We start from the raw sequence: 23,003 nt of genomic DNA, 5'->3' as shown, positions 1-23,003 counted from the left end.
GAAGCGGAGCTGCCATGCTGGGGAAAGCGGATCCATCACCAGCTGTGAGATGAGGATGGAGCTGCTGTGAACTGGCAGAGACCCAGAGCGGAGCACTTGAGTGAGCTAAGCTGATGGAAGGGTGGGAAGAGGCGCAAGAATGAGGGGAGGTCAGCATTCCCTAGGAAGAGGGAAGGAAAATATTTAGGATTTCAGCTGGGACTCGGAGAGCTGAGCCCTTCTCTGATGCTTCCTGTTTCCAACCAGCCTCGGCTCAGGGCTGGGGAGGAGGCTGCGAGGCCTCAGTGGAATTAAATGGTGGCCTTTCTTTCAAATCCCCTTGGGTGAGGTTGTTTATGGACTTCATCTGGGGCAGAGCAGGATGGGAAGCAGCAGAGCTATGGAAAGGGCGTGGGGACTTGGAGATAAGAGATTCTAGGCAATTCTTTGTCAGGAGAGCTCCCCACACCAGCATTTCTCCTCTGAGTCAATGCCCTAAATATTAACAGAAGATGGGAAAGGGCAGTAGGAAGTACTTCTGTCCCAGTGGGCACAGATTCCCCCACTCCTGCCAGCTCACCCTTCAGATGCTTCCCACACACACTACCTGCCAATCAGGACCACAGCTCCCCAGACAAGATTTATAGGCATGTCAACCATCTCTCTATCATCAGGATATCTGAGCCCAGCCATCTCAGCTCTCCGGCTGTCTGAAGTTTCCTGCAGAGGCCCCAGTGCTTGGTAATTGGAGTCTTCCTCCCGACCTATACGATCACTATGCCATGTCCCTTTCTGTGGCCTCCCAAGACTGGAAGCATTTTAAGTGCTTACAATCAAGGACTAGGAAAGACACCTGACAATGCCCAGATCTGGCTTCCCATGACCAGATGAGCACCGAGTCCTTCAAGGTAGCCAGTACCAGACTTGAGACGGAACCCAAGAGCCCTTAGCCCCAGGAGAAGACTCTGGTTACACCCACATCATATATTCATGCACTGCATAGCTCCCCACTTTCTGCATAGGATCAATCTCCTGGTGCCTCTTCCTGGAACTTCAAGCCGCACTCCACATCTAATATGTATACTCACACACAGAAAGGGTAATAGACCCTAAGCTCACCACCAATTTGGACAAGAGCTCTGGTGACTATTTAAACCGAAATGCATTAATACCTCTGAATATTTCATGCCAGGTACATTAGAACAAGCGGCATTATTTATTGAAGGCCAATCGCCCATCATGGGTATGAATCCATTTTGCTGCACAGTGTCAGCCAAAGGGAAATAGCTTCAAGGGACAGGTGGGAGCCTTTTGGCTTCCTAGGTACTTTTCCCTTGGAAGCAAATCTTGTGTAGATGGAAGATGTGGCCCAGTGTTGTGATAACAGCTTCTGTAGTAAGAAGGGGTCCCACCACCATACCCCAGACACAATGCAGTTGTCTAACAAATATTAACTTCCTCGATGTCTAGCTCTCTTCAGAGGGTAGTAAAGGAATAAATGGGCTTAATTGATGAGGGCAGGATCTGGTTATACAAGAAGGAAATTCCACAGCCATCAGCAGCTCTCGCCTTCCTTGCTGGCATGACGTATTTGTCCCATGGAATCTCTGAAGCTGATCCACTTGGCATGGGCCCTCCAACCCATTCTTCAGCCAGGGTCGGTGCAGGAGATAAGCCACTCTAGCTATTTCTAGCTTCAAGAAATTTAATGCAGAGAATCGAGCGCTTACAAAATTGTTGCAGGAGTTGAAAGCGTGGACTCCAAGCGCATGCATGGGACTTTGCAGAAATGACCTATCAGAACAATTCGTCTCATCTTTATCGTACGGTCATGCTGATACGGATTTACGGTGAAGGAAAGGAAGAAACGAAAAAGAAACATGCAGTCATCGCTTGGTATCCATGGGTGTGTTAGTCAGCTTTGTGTCACTGGGACCAAAATACCTGACCAGAATAACTGAGAGGACAAAAAGATAATTTGGGGCTCCCAGTTTCAGAGGTCTCAGTCCACAGCTGGCTGGCTGCATTGCTCTAGGCCCAAGATGAGGCAGCACATCATGGCCAAAGGGAGTGGTGGAGGAAAGCCGGTCACCTCGTGGTGGCCAGGAAGGACCCCTCCCACACAGGGCAGAGGAGCCCTTCCAGGACACACTCCACTCCCTGTCACCCACCTCCTTCAGCTGTCCCACCTGCCTACTGTTACCACCCAGTCCGTCCATTCAAACTATGACAGACGGATGAGGTCACAGCTCTCACAATCTAATCATTTCACCTCTGAATATTTCTGCATGAACACAGGAACTTTTGGGGGACACCTCACGTTCAAACAATAACAATGGGGGACTGGTTCCAGGATCCACACAGATATCAAAATCTGTGAATACTCAAGTCCCTCTTAAAAAATGGTATAACTTTTGCATACAAGCTACACACACCCTCCCAGATACTTTGAATCATTTCCAGATTACTTACAATATGAAATAACAATGTAAATTCTACATAAATAGTTGCTCTACTGTGCTGTTTAGGGAGTAATAAAAAAAAAAAAAACCTGTACATGTTCAGTGAAGGTACATTTTTTCCCCCTTGAATGTTTTTGATCTGCAGTTGGCAGAATCCATGGGTACTGAACCCACAGATATGGAGGGCCAACTGTATTTTGGCACTAAAACAATGTAAAACATTTTAATGGTATCTTTTGAATTTTTATCATAAATATATAGCTCCTCAAGCCTACGGATGAGGAGGATTCGAGTGGATAAAATGTGCTAAGAGCTTTCTGTGGGCTTCTTTGCTCCCAGGACAATGTCACATGTACCTGGCATCCTGCAAGGCCACCGCTCTGGTCACTTCTCAGCATTTTTCCCCTCAGCATTCATTCAACCCCTCCATCAGTTTCATCATCCAAATCGAACCATGGATCCTTCACCGCTTTTATTCTTTTCTAGGCTGTGTCTAAAACCTTGCCTCTCATACTAGAAGGTGAAGTCTGCTCAGGGAACACTCTTTATTTATCTTTTTTATTTTATAGAACAATTTATGCTTAGCCATAAACAGGAAAAGGCAGTAAGAAATAATAGCATTACATCAAGTAAGTTGAAAGAACAAAATGCAAAGAGACAAAGAACAAATTGCTTCTTGACTCTTGTTACACGTGGACATATTGGCTTTCAAAAGGGCTGTACCCCTTAGCTCTCCTGCAGCCCTTGTGTGTGCCTGTTCTATTCCAATTTCTCCAGAACCAAGGTCATCACTCACATTGCTTCCTAAGTATATTTTTCATTAGGAAGCATAGAATGCTATTTCATTTTCAAAGAGTTTTTTTTTTTATTCCCCCCCTCAAAGATTAACATTTTCTAGTTGGGCATGGTGGTGCAAACCTCAGGAGGCTGAGACAGGAGGATCAGAAGTTCAAGGCCAGCCTCAGCAACTTAACAATACCCTATGTCAAGATAAAAAATAAAAAGGAATGAGGATGTAGCTCAGTGGTAGAGTATCCCTGGCTTCAGTCCTTAGTACTACCAAAGGGGGAAAAAAAAAATCACAAATGAGAGTCTGGTGTAGTGTAACATTTATGCCTATAATCTCAGCTACTGGGAAGGCTGGAGCAGGAGGATCACTTGAGCCCAGAAGATTGAGACCAGCCTGGGCAATATGGTGAAACCCCCATCTAAAAAAAAAAAAATTCACAAATGAGCCTGAAAAGATTTAAAAGAGAAAGATATAAGATGGGAAACCTACTAACTCTAATGAGTGAGTATTAAGTTGTTGGGTTAGGAATTATCTGTGAAGAAGAGGTGATAAGTTGGCAGACCATCAAAGGTCACCACCTGCTGACTGCAGGTCTGGGTCCTGGGCTTGGCTGGGGAGGTAATGGATCTGGGTCCTGGTAGCAGACTGGCTGGGGTCTCTGAGGACCTCCCTCTCTGACTCCTAGGAAGAACTGCTGGGCACCTCATGCTCTGGAGGTTCCATACAACCAGCACCACCCTGAGCCTTCATGGTCCTGCTGTCCTAGTAGACCAGGCCCCAGGCCCAGCCTGGGAGAAACCTGCTTCCAGGAGCCGAAAAGTGGCCCTGGGCCACCTCTCAGCTGCACCCCCCGCCATCTTTCTCCTCATTCCCACCTCATAATGCGGCTGTCATTCTTTCAACAAATGTTTGTTGAATGGCTGCTCTGTTTGGACCATGTTCCACACACCAGGAGTACAGCAGCAATCAAGTCAAAGTCACTTTCTTCTAGAACATTCTAGAGTAATTCATTCTTCCCTTTGTGTGAATCTCACCCTCTCCATCCTTTAATACCAAATCTCATCTCTTCTTTGAAGTCTTCTTTTTTACTTCAGCCCTTACATCAAGAAACATGATAGGGCTGGGGATGTGGCTCACGCGGTGGCGGGATCGCCTGACATGCGTGCGGCCCGGGTTTGATCCTCAGCACCACATACCAACAAAGATGTTGTGTCCGCCAAAAACTAAAAAATAAATATTAAAAATTAAAAAAAAAAAACATGGTAAGTACCAGAAGCTTTGATATAGTTTCCAATTTTATCTTCACATTAGCCCTGCAATGTGGATGCCACTGTTCCTATGTTATAGGGGAGGCAAAGTAATTTAATCAAGTTCACAGCTAACTTCCGACAGCCCAGGGACCCAAGCATAGTCATCTGGCTTCAAGATGAGTGGCCTGTTCATCACTTTACAAACTGTCCTTTGGTGGAAACGCCTACTGTGTCTTCAGTATCTGACCTATAACCCACAGAGCTGGACACATTTGTGGGAACCAATATAAGATGGAAATTCAGGGCCCCCGATTCACAAAACAGGAAAAAAGTCACATTAAAAGTACTAAAATATGGCAGCGGTTGTGGGCTCAGTGATAGTGCCTTTGCCTAGCATGTATGAGGCACTGGGTTTGATTCTCATAAAAATAAATGAATAAAGGTCCATGGACAACTAAATATATATATTTAAACATATATATGTTTAAATATATATTCATATATTTATTTATTTTTTAAAGTACTAAAGGGGGATGGGAGGATTAAATAACTCTGGATAGGGCAAAGAGGAAAAGGGGAAGGATGGCAAGGGAGGGGGCATAGGGGTAGGAAAGACGGTGGAATGCGATGGTCATCATTACCCTAAGTACATGTATGAAGACACGAAGGATGTGACTCTACTTGTGTACAACCAGAGAGATGAAAAATCGTGCTCTGTATATGTAATATGGATTGTAATGTATCCTGCTGTCATATAACAAATTAAAATTTTAAAAAAGTACTAACATATGAAAGCCTTTTGGTTTCTTCCACAGTTTCTCCCTTGATTTGTTTTATGGGGTATTTGCTGCATAGTGTCATTCTGAGTAAAAAATAAAATGAATTTTCAATAGTAGCAAAAATTCTACTGTTCATCATTATATTGTGCAGTTCCGGTTTTAAAGGTGAAGGTGAGAACATTTGATTCCTACGTGGAGTCACCAGAGATACACAATCCCGTACTGTGTAGCTTGTAGGCCCATCTGAATTTCCTTCTCACCAATGGTAGAAATGGTACACAAACAAGACTACTTGGCTGTTTTCACTTCCCTTCTTGATAGGCACATATCCTACCCATCCTCACTAATGAATAAGAAAGACCAAAAAGAAAAGAACCTCGTTGTTGGGCCTTCTCCACTCCTTCTGAGTCATCGTTTTTTTAGCCTGAGGTTGGTTTGTACAGGGAGGTAATCAGAGCAAGAGAAAAAAATGGCCGGGTTCCTTCATCAGTGCTGTTTCTTAGAACTTGAGTGCTTTGCTTCAGCTTTGAAGCACGTTCTGCTTTGAACAGGAAGTTTGGCCTCTATGAGCTGTCGGGGCCCTCCACCCCTTCCTCAGTCTTAGGTGTAACACACAGTGGGGGACAAAATGTTACCCCCAAATAGGGCACGTTGGCATCTGAGAAAACAGCCAAACCAGGAAGGTATCTCCAACCCTCTCCCTCCCTTCTGCCCTGAAGACCCTCATGTAACAGAGAAGGGAAGAAGGGAAGAAGTGTCACCCAGGGAGACCAAGGAGCATCTGGACAGAGAAGCCTGGTGAAGTTCCCCAGCTTTTTACCCTTTGGCCTCCGATTTCATTTCTGCACATTTCTGTCCATGAAAACGGTTTTCCTCAGGCCTTTGGGACTTGGTCCATGAAGGTACCGACGTCACATAAAACCTTGGTTAGATCAATTTATATGCTCTCTGTTGATAATCTGTCTTTTGTTATAAGGGACTCCGCCACGAATCCTGTGGCAGGTGAGGAAAGATACTACTTTTTCATCCCTACAGTTGAGACCCACACTCTGTAAAGTTAGATGTAAACTTTCAGACACAAGTGATAAGTTATACGTAATTTTTTGTTCAACAAAGCTGCAAACGAATTCTATCCAGTAGAAAAGATCAAAATCCAAAGAGTTAACAGTGTCATTGCCCTGTGGGACATTAGCCAAGTTTCATAGTTAACAGTTGCAACCTTTCTTTCTCTGGTTATATGTACAGAATCACATGTCCTTCCTTGTAATAGCTTTACCATGCTGACGGATTTTTTTTTAATCGATGAGTTAAATAATAATATTTAAATAATGTAAATAGGAGTGACGTTTAGCTTTTTGAAAATTATACTTCAACTTCCCCTCATCTGCAGTCTCTGTTTTCCTCATCGGAGACAACGAGATCACTTAATTACAACCAGGGAGAGACCACAGGATGTGGGGCGGTGGCAATGGTGGTGTGAGCAGGCAGGATCTCCCAAGGTGTGTGTGTGTGTGTGTGTGTGTCTGTCTGTCTGTCTGTCTCTCCTGGGAGATAGGACATCTTCACATGGATCTCACAGCAACCATTTCAGTCTGGAGTCTCTAAAGTCCCACTGGGCTGGGGTTGTAGTACTCTCCAGCCTAAGCTCTTCAGCCTTCCTTGGGTGGTCCCTGGAATTATTATTAGGTTGCTTACTCTACCTTTCTACTTTTCTCATCCTTCCTCCAAGGTCAGAGGGTAGAGGGAGAGGTGAGAGAGAAACACCTCATCAAATCAATCAGTCCACCCGCCCAATTTCCGTTCCTCAAGGGCAGTTTTCTATCGGGCAGATTTCCCCATTCAAATCCTTCTGTACCCAACACCCAATATGTCTGTGTGTCTGTGTCTATCTGTTTCTCTCTCTCTCTCATGCATACCCCTAGCTCTTCAGGTGCCTGTTCTACTGCCTCTTCTGTCTCCCTTACCTCCAAATTCTTCCTCCTCTTTCTTCCCTAGATGCATTCTGACTTGGAGTCAGAATGAGGGTGCTCTAAATGGCAAGGGTGCCCAAAGCCAATTTGTTTGTCTATGCTAATGGGGTGTGCTGTAATCTAGTATTTTTGCATACATTACTTTGAAATGCAAATTACAAGAACTGTCAGTAAAGCATCTCTCTAATCTCCCTGGGTTAAAGGACAAGGACAGGAAGGGGGTGGGGGGGTGGAATTTCCTTGCCAACTCCTATGCCAGCTCTTTCATAGCGGAGAAACCTTTTTCTACTCCCCAGAGCTCTCCCAGTTCCACTACAAAGTGCGAAGCCCTAGAGTCCTCTCCACGCTAAAGTGAGCGTATTCTTTTTCACAGTCAGTGCTTTGCAGATAACTACCAGCCTGGGGACTAATGTGATCACTCAGAATGAAAACACAGTCATATTATTTCAGTTTTATTTTCCTCCCTATCACACAACTGGAAACTCAAAACAGAAGGGATCAAGGAGAATTATTAAAAAAAAAAAAAAAGTTTTGAACTATTAAACCATCCTCATCTACAAAGTTGATTAGAACTTGTAATTCAGAGCACAGGCTAACGGGTCCATGTCTCGGTGCTTCTGTTCCTAACCTCTGTTCACTAGCTTGGCCTGGCCTTGCAGAAAGCACTGGTGCCCAACAACCCTTTATCATGTACCTTCTGAGAAGTCTGGCCCCTGGTTAAAAACCTATGCATGATTTTTCAGTCCTGATCATAGGCTATTAGTTCTCCACTTTTCTTGTTTGTAGCTCTCAAGAATAACTGTAGGACCATAGTCACCATGTTTCACGATAAATCTCTTGAATTTATTCCTTCAATCTTTATATCCTTCTACCAACATCTCCCCAGTCATCCCTGTCCACCCTTGCCCCTGTGGTAATCAATATTTTCTCTACTTCTGTGTATTTACTTTTATAAGACTCAAAATACAAATGAGATTACGTGGTTAAAAAAAAAAAAGAAGAAGGAAGAACTGCAGATGTTCAGGGAACGGAGCATCATAAGATCAGGAGGAGCCTGCTGTTTCAGAACCTCAACAACAGCATCACTTCCTCACTTCACCCTGCGCGTAGATGACCCCCAAGGTACAGAACCTGGGGTGCATTTTGGAGTTACTCATGTAACATAGGGTCAAGGGAGTGCTAGAGAGTTCTTGTCTCATGTGCCCAAAGAATGAAGTACTCAGGCAACGGAGGCTGAGAATTCAGAATTCAAAAGCAAGTGAGGAAAGCTCCCACCATATGGGAGGGGGCCCACAGAGGGCTCCTGGTGGCTCTCTATTGCGAGGTTTTACACTGTTTTGATGAGGAATTAAACTTTCATTGTGAAGTCACTCTTGATTGGTTTTTTTTTTCTGACTCAATTGAAAGGGTACAATTTTAATTTCCTACTCCCATATGGGATGGTTTAATGTGTTAGTTAACCTGAGTTCATGGTGTACTTGTTCCTGAAAACAAAAGAATTTCTTGCTTTAAAAACGACTCTTTGGGGTTGACTAATGTTTAGGGGAATGGAGGAACCCTGGGCAACAACAGAATGTATGGGCGTCCAAGCTGAAGCGGGGCCTTCCAGTCAGGCAGGCCAGAAATAACAACGACAAAACAAACAAAAACCTCCCGAGCTTATTCTAGAGTTTTAATCTGGGGTGGTGGGATCCCATCCTTCAAGGTCCCCATTTCTGCCTCCTGCCTCGCTCAGCTACAGCACAATCTGGGGACCTGTGCAAAGGAGACTCCCTCCATCCCCAGCAGCCTTCTGAGCCTTGGGGATCTGGCTCACAATGAGTCCTAGGCTATCTGTGAGTAAACCTCTCCAGGTGACTGATGGCTGGCATTAGTGTGTTCCCTCCCACAGGATTCAGAAAAGTTGGTGACCAGTGCATTGTGTTTCACACCAGTTGGCCAAGGCTTCTCCCTAGTTCTCACGGGAAAGCTGCGCTTTTGACACGAGACACAGCACAGCGGATGCACCCCACTCTCTGAAGGGAGTGGTACTGGAGTGGGCCCCTCTGGTCATGTTCGGACAGCCCTAGCTTCCTACCTGAGGCCCTAGGCCACCGTCCTCTTCAGGTGCCCCTACCTGAGGCACCTTATTGGGGAGAGAGGGATGAAAACTTCAAAAAGCTTCTCTCCCCTCTCAGTACCCCGATCTTTCCCACTTCTACTTCCTTCCCCAGCCCCAGCCCCAAGGTCCATAAAACAGCTGGGACCTTTTGTTAGGGTCTTATTGACAGTGAGAGGATCCCCAGGTCTGTGCTGATCCACTTGACTCTTGACTAATTCCCATTCCACGAGTGTCTACTATTAGCCTGTTGCTTGAACCATTGTTAAGGAAAGGCTTAGCTCTTCCACGTCTGGCTGGTTTCCATGCGCAACTCCAACACCTGAAAGTTCCACCCAGGCTCTCTTGTCCCATTCCCACTCACCTGAGCTCCTGAACTTCTCTTGCTTTTGTGTCCATTAGATTAGGATGCTCTAATGTCAAAGGACTTTTCCTGGTAGTAATAGTTAACATTTTTAAAAAGCATTTTCTGTATGAAAAAAAACATACTTTGTTTAAAAAAAAAAAAAAAGCTAATTGAGCCAGGTGTGGTGGCACCCACCTCAAATCCTAGCAACGTGGGGGAGAATCTCAAGTTTGAGATCAGCCTGGGCATCTTGGTGAGACCCTATCTCAAAATAAAAAATAAAAAGGGCTGGGAACGTAGCTCAATGGTAGAGTTCCCCCGTGGTTCAATTTCTAGTACCATCATAAAAATGACAGCAATAATAATAAAATAATAGGATAATATTAACCGGCATAATAGGATAATAATAACCCACCATATTGGGTTCCTACACAGGCAAATGGAAATCCACTCAGTGTAAATGGTAAACTGAAACTTTAACCAATCACTGCCAACTATCCTCTAATTAGAGAGTTTACCAAACAGAAACCACCAATTGACCACTAACTAGGGACTTTCTACTTTAACCAATCAAATATTTTCTTTGTCTTACTACGACACCTTAAAGACTTTTCCCCCCTCATCCCCCCTTAGTGGAGACCAAACAGCTAGTGGGTTGGTGTCTCCTGATTCATGAGTACTCTGCTCAAATAAACTCCTTACAATTGTAATATGCATAAATGTCTCCTTTAACAACTTTATATATATCATTCTCCTGAATAATAATTATAAAAATGCCTTCCTAATTGGCAGTTATGTGCCAGGCAGACTCCTGATTGGATCAGAGATTATTGGACAATTAGATGAGGGAGAGTGGGGAGTGTCTGCCTGAAGATGTCCCTACTTACTAACCTTGGCCAGTTTTCCTGGGATGAACTGGGACCTCATCAGCTTTGGATGCAGGTCATGAAGGGCGGGTAGAGTAAGGGTCTGGAGCAAGGGTCTAGAGAACACAGGGGTCTGTGCACCTCTTTAGGCCCCGAAACCATCCCTGTCTCCCTGCTGCCTCTTCTCCTCTCCCATCCTAAGCTCAGGGCACCATCATTTTGAAGATTATACCCATCAAGGTATAGAAAGCCTTTGTAGGCTCTTGTGAAAGCTTATGCACAAATCTGATTATCCCCACAGTGGACTGAATGACGGTCAATTCTTCCAGCAAGATGGGCATCCCATAGATGTATTGAATTTATTGCCATTAACTGCTGCTGGTAATGGGGAAAGAGCGGCTTAGAAGCCTCTGCCTCTTTCTCAGGCCTTTCCCCTCCTACTCAGAAACTTCTTCAAAGGGGAGAGCCCAGAATCACACATGCATTCCATTCAGCCATCTGTGTCCAATGGGATGGAGTTCCTCCTGTTCCTGACCACGTTGCCCAACGCTTCCTCCTACCCAACAGTAAACAGTCCTCATTACCTCAGCGGCTTTGTCTCACTTCCCGGGTAGTTCCTGTCCACTGGGGAGTAATAATTAAACCTAAATTTGGAGCTGAAAGTAACTTTTCCTCTCTGAGACCTGGCCATGAGTTGGGCATGAATTGACCAGGAATTGGGTACAGATTTGGAAGGTTCTGCCTCCGTCATTACCCAACTCAAATTCAATCAAGATCTACAGCTAAAAGCCACTTCCCCCTTGGAGTCACCCTGCTCAGCTTTCTCTCTGGCATTTGTTGTCAGAATCTTTCTTTAATGTGCCAGGAGACAGGGAGCCGTCATTAGTCCTTATTGTTAATCTTCATTTTTTAAAAATTTTTTTTATTATTAGTTGTTCAAAACATTACAAAGCTCTTGACATATCATATTTCATACATTTGATTCAAGTGGGTTATGAACTCCCATTTTTACCCCGTATACAGATTGCAGAATCACATCGGTTACACATCCACTTTTTTACATATTGCCATTCTAGTGTCTGTTGAATTCTGCTGCCTTTCCTATCCTCTACTATCCCCCCTCCCCTCCCCTCCCCTCCCATCTTCTCTCTCTACCCCATCTACTGTAATTCATTTCTCTCGGTTTTTTTCCCCTTTCCCCTCACTTCCTCTTATATGTAATTTTGTATAACCATGAGGGTCTCCTTCCATTTCCATGCAATTTCCCTTCTCTCTCCCTTTCCCTCCCCCATCTCGTCCCTGTTTAATGGTGATCTTCTTCTCATGCTCTTCCTCCCTGCTCTGTTCTTAGTTGCTCTCCTTATATCAAAGAAGACATTTGGCATTTGTTTTTTAGGGATTGGCTAGCTTCACTGAGCATAATCTGCTCTAAAGCCATCTTCATCATTCCCTTTCACCTTACAGCGATGGTGTCACGTACCTTTGTCTCCTCTAACTTCACCCAGGCCCAGCCTGGGAAGTGGATTGTCACCTCCCTTTTAGGGAAGAGGAGGAGGAAGTGCCAGAGGAGTGAGCCAGGCTGGAACCCTGACAAGACCTCAGCGGACTCTTCCCCGACCCTGGCCACATCATCTTGACCCTCTCCTCTGCACACCCCAGGCTACCTACTGAGAACATCTGCATGCCTAGCAAACCAGATGTGCTAAAGAGTTGGAAGCCCCAGAAGCAGCCCTCAGCCAATGACAACAGGGAATAAGTACCCGTCTTGCCCTCAGTTGACTCCACAGCATGTCCCACACCATCTCCTAAAGTCACCCCCTAGGAGGGGGTTCCAGTTGTCCACACTGGTACCTGGCTCAATTACATCTCTTTACTGGTTTCCTTCCCTCCCTTTCCATTTCCCACCCTTGATGGACATTTCCTGGGACCACCTCTCAAAGACGGTGCACTCACACTGTCATCTCAGGGTCTGTTTCAGAGGAACCCAAACCAAGGTAAGACCCTTTGATGTCTGGAGTCCTACCTTCTGCCCTACAGTGGCAGCAGTGACAGCAGTAACTGATGGGCTTTCCTGGAGTTCTCAGTAGGGTGGGTACAGCTGGTGTCTACACAGTAGGCTCAAGATTGAATGACCTGCCCTCATCAGGAGGTACAGAGCTGGTCCCAGACCCTCAGCGCCCTTTCCCCTGCCTTGCTGAGGGGCTTGAATAGTCCAGGAGCCATACAGGCTCCAGGTCACAGGCCACAGTCAGAATGCCCATCACTTGCCTTTTTAGGTGTGGAAATCTGAAATGCAAGAGGAAGGGACCCTGGGTCATTCTACTTCAGCAAAAGTCCTGCGGGAAAACATTTCGCCTACCTGGGATGAGTTCTCAAACACTGGTACTTTCTTATCAGACTGGCGATGACAGGTTCAGGATCTTACTTCCCAGAATTTCCATTCTGTGACAGGTACTCATGAGAGGTCAACGGGGAGCAGATAGCATTAGAATCCAGGACACCTGACATGGGACAAAGGAAAATAGAGAAAACCTCATTTCATAGTTCATTTATTCAACTTCCAAATAACATTTTTCAGTTGATACTCCTAGCTAGGTGACCTTAGGCAAACTACTCAACTGCTCTGGGTATTTCTATCCATCTATTTACTTATCACTCTTTTTTTTTTTTTTCCCCTGAGGATTGAATCCAGGATCTTGGGCATGCTAGGCAAGTGCTCTGCCCCTGAATTACACCGCAGCCCTTATCAGAGAGATTTTTATAGCCATGTACCAAATACAGTACATGGATACAGACATGAACAACAATCCCTGTCTTCTAGAAGTTCCCAGTCCAGTGGGCAGGCACAGACTGGATCCCTGCTAGGAGAGAGAGGGTGGAATGGAATACTTGGAGAGGCCTCTGACCCAGGCTAAGAATGCCAGGAAAGGGTCCCTGGAGAGCTTCCACCTGAGATGAGTCTTGAAGTGACTGTTAGAAAAGGGAACAGAAACTGGGCACAGTGGCACACGCCTATGATCCTAGCAGCTCAGGAGGCTGAGACAGGAGGATCGCCAGTTCCAAGCCAGCCTCAGCAACAGTGAGGCGCTAAGCAACTCAGTGAGAACCTGTCTCTAAATAAAATACAAAATAGGGCTGGGGATGTGGCTCAGTGGTCAAGTGCCCCTGAGTTCAATCCCTGGTAAACCACCCCCCCTACCCCCCCCAAAAAAAAAAGAAAAGAAAAAGAAAAGGGGGAATATAATCTGCAGCAGGGGGAATAGTGCACGAATAGATCAAAAGGGAAGAGAGACCACAGAGAAATGGGACCCTGAAGCTACTTCTTTAAGGTGTCTCAAATCAGGTCACTTGCACATGTTGGACCCTGGTTTCTTCATTTGAACTGACTCCTTTAATAACTGGTTAAATTATGATAATGAATATAATAGCAATGAAAAAAAAATAAAGTTCTTTAGAATTATAAAAAAAATTGAAGAGTGAGCGTGACAGAACATACCACACCCCTGTGGTTGGGAGCGAAGATGGCAGTGGGAACGAGGATGTCCAGGGTAGGGTTTCCTGGCTCTCCATCTCCTCTGAAAGAGCCAGCGTGGTGGGAGGGATCCTATCAGCTTAGCATTACTTAATGCTACAGAATGGGATACTGTTACAATGATCTCTTCAGCATTTTTTTATGAAGCTCTATTATGTGCTGGGGACTCTCTCTGATGCTGGGAACAAAATGACGGAACAGGAAAGACAAGCCTGGGAGGGTCGGATGAGGAGAGGAACCGTTCCACCTCACCACAGCCACGGGAGGGAGACCAGTCCCGGATTCCACTTCCCGATTCACTAATTAGGAAACTGAGACTCAGAGAAGGGAAGGTACTGGTGCAGGCTCACAACTAGATCAGGGTAGTGCCAGGGCCCACACTAAGGCCCCATCCTGACTCCCAGAGATAAACACTGAGCCAAGCCTTGGGCTGACTAGAGTTGGAGAAGGAGAGCCAGCCGGGTCTCAGAAGGTATGACGGGGGGAGGAAAGAGCAACCTGGAAATAGCCCCCAAACGGCAGAGGTGGAAAGACAACTGAGTTTGGAAGATTGCAGACCACCTTCTTAGAAGCGCCTTTTAAGAGGGCCTTCATTTTTCACATTAAATCTCTTCTACGGCCCCCGATCCTTCCGTCCAAGTTTGATTCAGGTTTTCCTCAGACACGAATTAATTTATTCCAAAAGACTATAATGCATCCTTGGGTTCCCTTTGTCATCTGGCTCCCCCCCCCCCCATAGCTCCCATCTGTTTCCTCCACGTCTGAAATAAGGAGACAGAGGGGGATAAAAAGAAGTTGCAGATAGGCTGCGGCTGATCTGGACATTGTTGATTGAAATCTCCCCTCTAAATGTGGCCTTGGGGGCTGGGGAGAAAGGGTGCCAAAGGCTCTGATGAAATTCAAACAGCTGTGGGCAGTGGTTTTAACTGGACATGCTGAATGGAGTCAATAATCCAGCATTTCATCAGGCAGAGCCAGATGTTGGGGCCAGATGTGGGGAGGGGCGATGCAGAGGGGAGGGAATGACAGGAGATTAGCAACCTCTTTTCCAGGAGTGGGAAGCACAAGTTTCTAGGTGCGATGGGAAGAGCCCAGGCCAGGGTTAGGGGTATGGGTATCCCCTGTGCAGACTCTATTATTTAGATAAGTTCAATGACCCTCTCATTCATCCACCCACCAGTCAATCATGTTCTAAGAACCAGCATAGAATCAAAAAGCGCATTCAGTGCAAGGAAACAAAGTCAATGAGACACAGCTTTTGAAACCCAAAAATTTACAGTGCAGGAGGAGGTTAACTAGGGAGAGAGAATAGAATGTGGTAACTCTCTGCCGAAAGGCTGTGCCTGCAGCGGGGCACAGAGAGGCCATGGCGGATTTTATTTTGGGATGTCTGAAAAGAGTTTAGGGTCAGAGGATGAGTCTTGGAAAGATGACTGGGGTTTTCAAAGAAGGAGGAAAGACATCCCAAAGTCAATTAACAGTGATGCAAGCTGGGGGTGATGGCCCGATCTACAGTCCCAGCTACTTGGGAAGCAGAGGATCCCCTGATCCCAGGAGTTTGAGGCCATCTTGGGCAACACAGGGAGACCAGTCTCAAACATAAATAACAAATAAAGCAGAACAAGAAGAAATAAAATTATACGTACCACATTATTGGATGTGCGAACGTGCCAGATGAGGTTCTAAGAGCTTTATATATGTGTTCTTTCAGTTATTGCTCACAAGGGCGCTATGTGATAGGTTTTATTGTTATCTCCGCTTTACAAATGAGGAACCGGGAGCTCAGGATAGTGAAGAACTTGCTCAAGGTCAATTTGGGGAACGGAGGTGATTGAGGAGCACTGGAGTTCAGAGTGGGGGTGTGCCTTAAATGGTGAAGCCAGAAAGGTGGGGGTGGGGCATGAAAGGCTGAGCTGTGTGGAGGTCACCCTGCCTGGCAGGGAAAGGCACCACCTGATTTCTGCTTCCCAAGGTCATTTTGGCCGTGATATAGAGGTATGGTTAGCAAGGCAAGGAGGTCAGTTAGCAGAAAATTATAATGGTCCCGGGGAGGGATAATAAGTCTATGATGACATCAGCAATGGAGAAGTCTTCAACAGCAGAAAATAAAATGGGCAGGAATTTCTGGCTACCCAAAGGAGAAAAATTATGTTTTATAGTATCACACAGACCTAATATTGAGCACTAGTCATGTCACTTACTAAACTTGGACACATGGTCCTTTGGTAGTCTCCCATCTATAGAATGCAGAAAATAATATAAGAGGTGGTCCTGCTAGGCTATGTAATGCTCCATCATAATGTTCCATTGGCTGTGAGCTCCTTAAAGGCAGGCACTGGGCCTGACTATTCCTTGTATTGCCAGCACCCAGCACTGAGCCTGGAGCACATATGTGCTCAACGCTGTGCCTTTGAATGAACACTAGATGGTTAAGGTTGAGGAAGGGGAAGAATCCAGGATGAGCTCAGGCTCGGCCTTTGGCTGACTGATTTACTGTTCACCAAAATCACAAGTGTGAATGGAAGGGGGCACATTTGAGGGGCCAAGATCAGCAGCTTTGTTTTAAACAGACATAAATAACAGCCATCACTGGATGAGAGAGTCCAGGGAATGGCTGTAGGAGTGAGTAGGTGACTGAGGAAGTAGAGGAAGCTTTGAAGTGTTGAATTTCAAGTTGTTCACACCAATGTTGATTGAATGAATTTTTTTTTTTTTTGTACCAGGGGTTGAATACAGGGGCACTTTACCACTGAGTTACATCCCCAACCCTGTTTAATTTTTATTTTGAGACTGGATCTCACTTAGTTGATTAGGGCATTGCTAACTGGTTGAGGCTGGCCTCAAACTTGTGATCTTCTTGGGTCAGTCTTCCTGTCCCTGAGATTAGAGGTGGGCATCTCTGTGCCCGGATAGATGCTGAACTTTTTAAAATCAGACACTCCTGCCTCATTTATACCTGTGAATTTCTTTCTAATAGCCTCTTTGACTTGCTGCCTCCAATTCAACCTCTATACTGCTGCCCAAATGATCCTGGAAAACAGAAATCAGATCATGTCAGATTCGTGTGGACTCTACAAGGCACGGAAGAGCAAGAATAATATGCTACTCTTTTGTATAAAAACGGCAGTGTGTGTTGTGGATTGAATTGTGTTCCTCAAAAAAGATATGTTCAAGTCCTTATTTGGTGATAGAGTTTTCGAAGACGTAATCAAGTTAAGCTGAGGTCATGCTGGACTAGAATGGGCCCTAAATCCAATGACTTATAATTCCTTATAAGAAGAGGAAAATTTAGACACAGAAACTATGTCAAAGGCCATGGAATGATGGAGGCAGAGATTGGGATAATTGAGTTACAAACCAAGATGGTTGCCAACAGCCACCAGAAACTAGGAAAAGGCAAGCAAGGATTCTCCCTGGAGCCTTCAGAGAGAAGTGGTGTGTCAACACCTACCAGTTCTGGACTTCAAGGCTCCAGAACGGTGAAAGAATGAATTTCTGTTTTTTTCAAGCCAACTTGTTTGTGGTACTTCATTACAACCACCCTAGGAAAATAATAGACAGGGAAATAGGAATACATACATATGATTGCTTATGTTCTAAATGCTAACAACAGAAGGAACAACTAGATGATGGGTGATCTCAGTCTTGCTGGAATGACTGAGGGGTGGGGGTTACTCAGCTCTGTTCCACATCGATCTATTGAGGAATAGGTTCGCTCAGGTGTGTTCTCAGGATCTTGATGGACGTATAAGTGAATACATAGAAGTGGCCAAGGAACTTGGATGTCTGGACTTGGAGCAGGCACATTATCAATTTGTTTCATTCTGTTGGCCAAAGCTCTGCACAAGCCCAGCCCGGACTCAAGAGGAGTTAAACAAAATGAACTTCTTAAGTGAGAGACTGAAAAAGACATATGGAAAAGAGTATAGTTGTAGAAAAGAGTGAAGAATTAAAGCCACTAATGCAATCTCCCACACTAATGTGTGTATCTATGTATATGTGTGTAGGTGTGCACATATACAAACATACACACATGTGTATACACACATGTATATGTAATAGAATAAAGCATACAAGTCATTATATTCATATTTCTAAGATGTAAAATTTTCAGGATAAGAGACAAGACATGGGAATCAAACAAGATACAATTATTATTTTTTTTAAAGAAAGAGAGAGAGACTGTTTTTAATATTTATTTTTTAGTTTTCGGCGGACACAACATCTTTGTTTGTATGTGGTGCTGAGGATCGAACCCGGGCCACATGCATGCCAGGTGAGCGCGCGAGCGCACTACCGCTTGAGCCACATCCCCAGCCCCAAGATACAATTATTAAAACCAAAGGAGTAAAAATTATTTTTTTTTCCTTTTTGGAATTCCTGGGGAAAAAACCCAGGAGCTCACTTGTGCTAGGCAAGTACTCTATCACTGAGCTACACCCCAATCCCAAAGTGCAAATTCTGTCCTATTTATTTGGAGTTCGAAATAACAGTATGAACTCAGAATATATATATTTCTTTCTAAGAAATGTGTATTCCTCAGCTCTGATTACTAAAAAGATCCAGAAGTAGTGATGAGTTGGTAGCAACAAAAACTGCTACTGTTAACGTTGTATTCTCAAACACCCAGGGCTGTTCCTAGAAATGGTTTATTCCAGGTGGAATTGGAAATGTTCAAGAAAATCTGGGTCTTCTTGTCCTGTCTAAAATCAAGCTCTTGAAGTCTTTGAGGTAATGTCAAAAGGACACAGCAAGCTGGGCATGGTGGTGCATGCTTTTAATCCCAGAGGCTCAGGAGGTTGAGACAGGAGGATCCTGAGTTCAAAGCCAGCCTCAGCAACTGAGCAAGGCCCTAAGGAACTCAGGAAGGCCCTGTCTCCAAATAAAATATTAAAAAGGGCTAGGGATGTGGCTCAGTGGTTAAGTGCCCCTGGATTCAACTCCTAGTACCAAAAAACAAAAAATGACATAGCAGTCAACTTGGTGGGGCTCCGACTAGCCAAAGCTGGGAACATAGGAGCATCAAAAACAATGACAGCAATGAAGTAAAAATATCAAAAATATAAACTCTAAGAATGCAATAGATTCTATTTATGAAAAGCTATAATTTGTCACTTTTGGAGGTTACTGGGATACCAACTCACTTTTGAATAAAAAGAAAAAAGTTAATGAAGTATTGATCTTGTTGTTCCCAATGATATTCCTTTTCCTGCCTTCCTGACTTACCCCAAATACAGGTAAGTGTATTGGCAGCATGGCGCTAACCTTTGACCTGTAGAAATGAATGCCCAGAGGAATAGAGAACATCAGCAGTGTGTGCTCCATAAATCAGCACTCCAGGTCTAATGGCTGGTTTACAGTACCACGAGAGTACAATTAGGCAAATTCAGAATATGAGAAATACTATAGGATAAAAGACCAAGTCTCTTCCACAAGTTAGTTGCTTTAGGGAATAACTGGGGGAGGGGAGTGTTATAGATTAAAAGAGACTTAAGAGATGCAGGTGGACCAAGGGCAATGTGTGAACTTTGCATATCCATGTAAATATAAGGACTGTATTTTTATAAACCAGGAAAAAAAAAACATGGACTGAAAATTAGGCAATATGAAGAAATTGTTTCTGTAGTTGGCTGGGATTGTGATATTGCAGCAATGCTATTTTTTTAAAATCCTTGTTTATCAGATAATTTAAAAAATAAATGAAAAATATGGCAGTAACAGTTGTTCAATTGAGGTGATGGGTGTGGGGATTCATTATACTATTCTTTCTGTTTAAATCCTTATAAAAGTGAAGAAGAAAACAGGAGAGAATGAGAAGAGGGGAAGGAGGGGGAGGGGAAGGGGAGGAGGGGGAGGGGAGGGGGAAGAGGAAGGAGAGAGGAGGGTACACGTCAGACAACCTGGGTTTGAATACTGACTCTATCACTTTCTAAACAAGATGAGCAAGTTGTGCCTCAGTTTCTTTAATCTGCAAATCAGGCTAATAACGGTGGCTAATTCATGATTGTGATAGTGAGTTAATATCAGTGAAGTGTCAGAATAGTGTTCCGTAAATATTAGCACTTCCTATTCCAAGCGTGAATTCCAATTTGTAACAGCGTGTGGGGGGGGGTCCATCCAGGGACTGCTGCCCTCTGGTCCCTTCGCAGGTGGCAGGGGGCAGGGGAGGTGATTTTTGGCGGGAAAGCGGAGAGATGCTGGGGGAAGGGAGCCCTAAGGGGAGGAGAGTATTAATGGACAGCTAGTCGGTTTGGAGAGGAGGTGCGACTTCCTGGGTTTGCTTCAGGGCCAGGAAAGAGGTGGCATTAAACTGCCAAGAGTGGTGAGGCCACACGAGGCAAAGTGGGAGGGGGCCGAAGGAAAGCGGGAAGGTTTAGCGAGCGCTAACCTGGGAGATCACCGCGAGGGGAGACGTGGGCTGTGAGTGCTGCTCCTCCAGCCAAGGGGCCCCAGGCTCTGGAAGAGGAATCATCAGGGGCAGCGCGTACCCTTTAATTACTACCCATAAATAGTTCCCTGGCAATGGCTGGAGGACATGCACGTGCGTGGGAGTGGCTGGTCACTCGTCTAATGGTTCTCACCCTGGAAGATGAGTAGTGTGCAAATTTCAAAGAGCTCGTGGGACCGAAGTTATATCCTCCTGCCTCGATGCCAACCTCCGAAACCAAAGGAAGCATTAATGCCCCACCCTGGAAAAGAGGTTTCTGCTTCTAGTTCCTCTCCAGCAGCCTCGAGACACTTAGCCAAAGCGAGGATGAGCCGCGTTTGCGGAATTGCCTGAGAGTAGTCCGGGCTCCTCTCCCTCCCAGTCAGCTCCTGGCAGGGTGGAAATGCCTCCGAGTTCACCCCTGCGGAGTCCTGGATGGAATTTTGGGTTGGCTAGGTTCGGGGAGAATGCTCAGGGCCCAGGAAGCTATTCTTCCTCTGCTGCTTTTGCATCCTTCCACCCTCCACTCAAAGGGACCATTTTGCCAGTGGCGGACTTGAGAGCTCCTTGGGTGAGGACCAGCGATAATTATTCCTAGGAGCTTGGAAATGAGAAGGGCCAGAGCAGCTTGGTGCAATGGAAAGATGTTGGAATTTGCAGTTGGAAGAACTGGTTTCCAGTTCCAGAATTGCCACCTGCTTGTTTGTTTGTTTTTCCTTGGACCAATCAGTTAACCTGTCTGGTCCTTATTTGTAAAGTGAGAGTAATAATCCCGACTACCCAGGGGTTATTGTGAGATCATGTGACATAAGGGGAGAACAGAACAACTTTTTTCAAAATCCAATTTTATGCAGAACTTCAATATCTAAAACAGGCTAAAATGATGTTTATATGGATGAATACATTTTATAAGTTAAAAATTCTAATATTAGGGCTGGGGATGTGGCTAAAGCGGTAGCGCGCTAGGCTGGCATGCATGCGGCCTGGGTTTCATCCTTAGCACCACATACCAACAAAGATGTTGTGTCCGCCGAGAACTAAAAAATAAAACATTAAAAAAATTCTAATATTAACATCTTAATATTAACTATAAAGATCAAGAGGTTGCTTTCATAAATACAAAGTTTTGAAATTGAGATGGTGATTGCTAGTTGCAATCCCATGTATCCTGTTGATTAATTTTATTTCGGTTACCCAGAACAAAAGTCCTGATTCCACAAATAAATAGTTGTAAATCATAGCTATATTATAAACCTTGTAATTTGAGGATCCTTTTTAACTATCTATCTTAATTTCAGGAGTTTCAAATAATAGTGGAGATTTTCCTCTGAAACAAAATCAATAACAATATTCAACAACAGCTGACATTCTTTATTTTGATCCAAGATAAGTTCCACTCACATTTAATGTTAACCATCTAGAAGACAATATCTGCACAATGCTTCATTTGTTAACTTGTTATACACTGGCAATTGTGTCATGGAAAAAATGGGCTTTACATAGATATGCTTCAAGCCTCCCAGGGTCAGGGTGAAAATTTATAAAACACTCCATGTATAGCACCTAATGCTGAACTGCCAAGCCATGAGATGGATGAAGTTCAAGAGCACCCCTGATCAAGACTCTGCTAGGCTCTTTGGACCTTGAATCTCCCAAACTTGGGCTAAATAAACCTTTTCTCTTTATACAATTAATTGCCTCGGGTATTTCTCTTGGTAACACAAAGCTGACAAATAAAACAGTCCACAGTAGCCACTATTAGTTCACTTTCAAGAACAGAGTAACTGCTCAATGGAGCCACAGAGGTATGAGAAATCATAAATGCTTGTTTTAAGCTACTGAGTTTGGGAGTAATTCGTTATGCAGTAATTGTGATATAAAATGTAATGTCCATTATCTTTCATCTTTGCCTCCCTTGCATCCATTTTCCTTTTATGCTTAAAGTATCACATTTTCCTCCATCATTTTCAGTCCATGTGACTTGGTTTCAGAGGTGGGTGTGCACCAGACCTGGTCAATCTATGGGAGACATCATTGATAGGCAAGCAACTCCCCTTCCCAACCCTTTCTCCTTAATCCACTTAAAGTGGCTTCATGATCCACTATTGGCCAGTAGGTTATAAACAGAAGTCTGTCAAGTATCTCTGGAAAGTACCAAAGAAAAGGAAAATTCCTGGCAGTGCTTCCTCCTTCTTCTTACTACACTTGAATATGACAATGATTTTTGGAGTTGCTTCAACAGTTATTTATTAAGTATGAGGCAAAATCCAAAAGCATTTTCAACATGTTGATTTGTTCCCAAACCATTAAATCAGCAGCAGCAGCAGCTGTCCACCTCCAGGCTTCCTATTACATAAGAAAAACAAATCTCTATTTTAAAAATACCTTTTATCTTTGTGTTGGTGATCAAGTTGTATTTCAACTGAAAGCATTCCTAACAGTATCTATCTATAAGAATTATTAAAGGTATAAAGAAGAAAATAGAAATCACTACAGATTACAAA

General features: G+C 44.4%; 1 long non-coding RNA gene across 5 annotated transcripts in view; it reads right to left on the bottom strand.

Annotated features, from left to right (window-relative positions):
- Positions 1–2,967: 2,967 nt before the first annotated feature.
- LOC144368256 (uncharacterized) overlaps positions 2,968–23,003 on the bottom strand; it is a 31,908-nt gene continuing 11,872 nt past the window's right edge. For 4 of the 5 annotated variants that reach the window (XR_013428053.1, XR_013428055.1, XR_013428054.1 and 1 more), the window contains 2 exons: positions 12,900–13,041; positions 2,968–4,454 (listed from right to left, as the gene is read on the bottom strand). This is a non-coding gene — a long non-coding RNA (uncharacterized LOC144368256). The remainder of the gene's footprint in view (positions 4,455–12,899; positions 13,042–23,003) is intronic. The other variant, XR_013428056.1, reaches the window with a different exon arrangement.

Source organism: Ictidomys tridecemlineatus, chromosome 11, assembly GCF_052094955.1.
Source record: "Ictidomys tridecemlineatus isolate mIctTri1 chromosome 11, mIctTri1.hap1, whole genome shotgun sequence".
NCBI lineage: Eukaryota > Metazoa > Chordata > Mammalia > Rodentia > Sciuridae > Ictidomys > Ictidomys tridecemlineatus.
The sequence above is the reverse complement of the archived record's forward strand: the minus strand, read 5'-3'. Positions and strand labels throughout refer to the sequence as shown.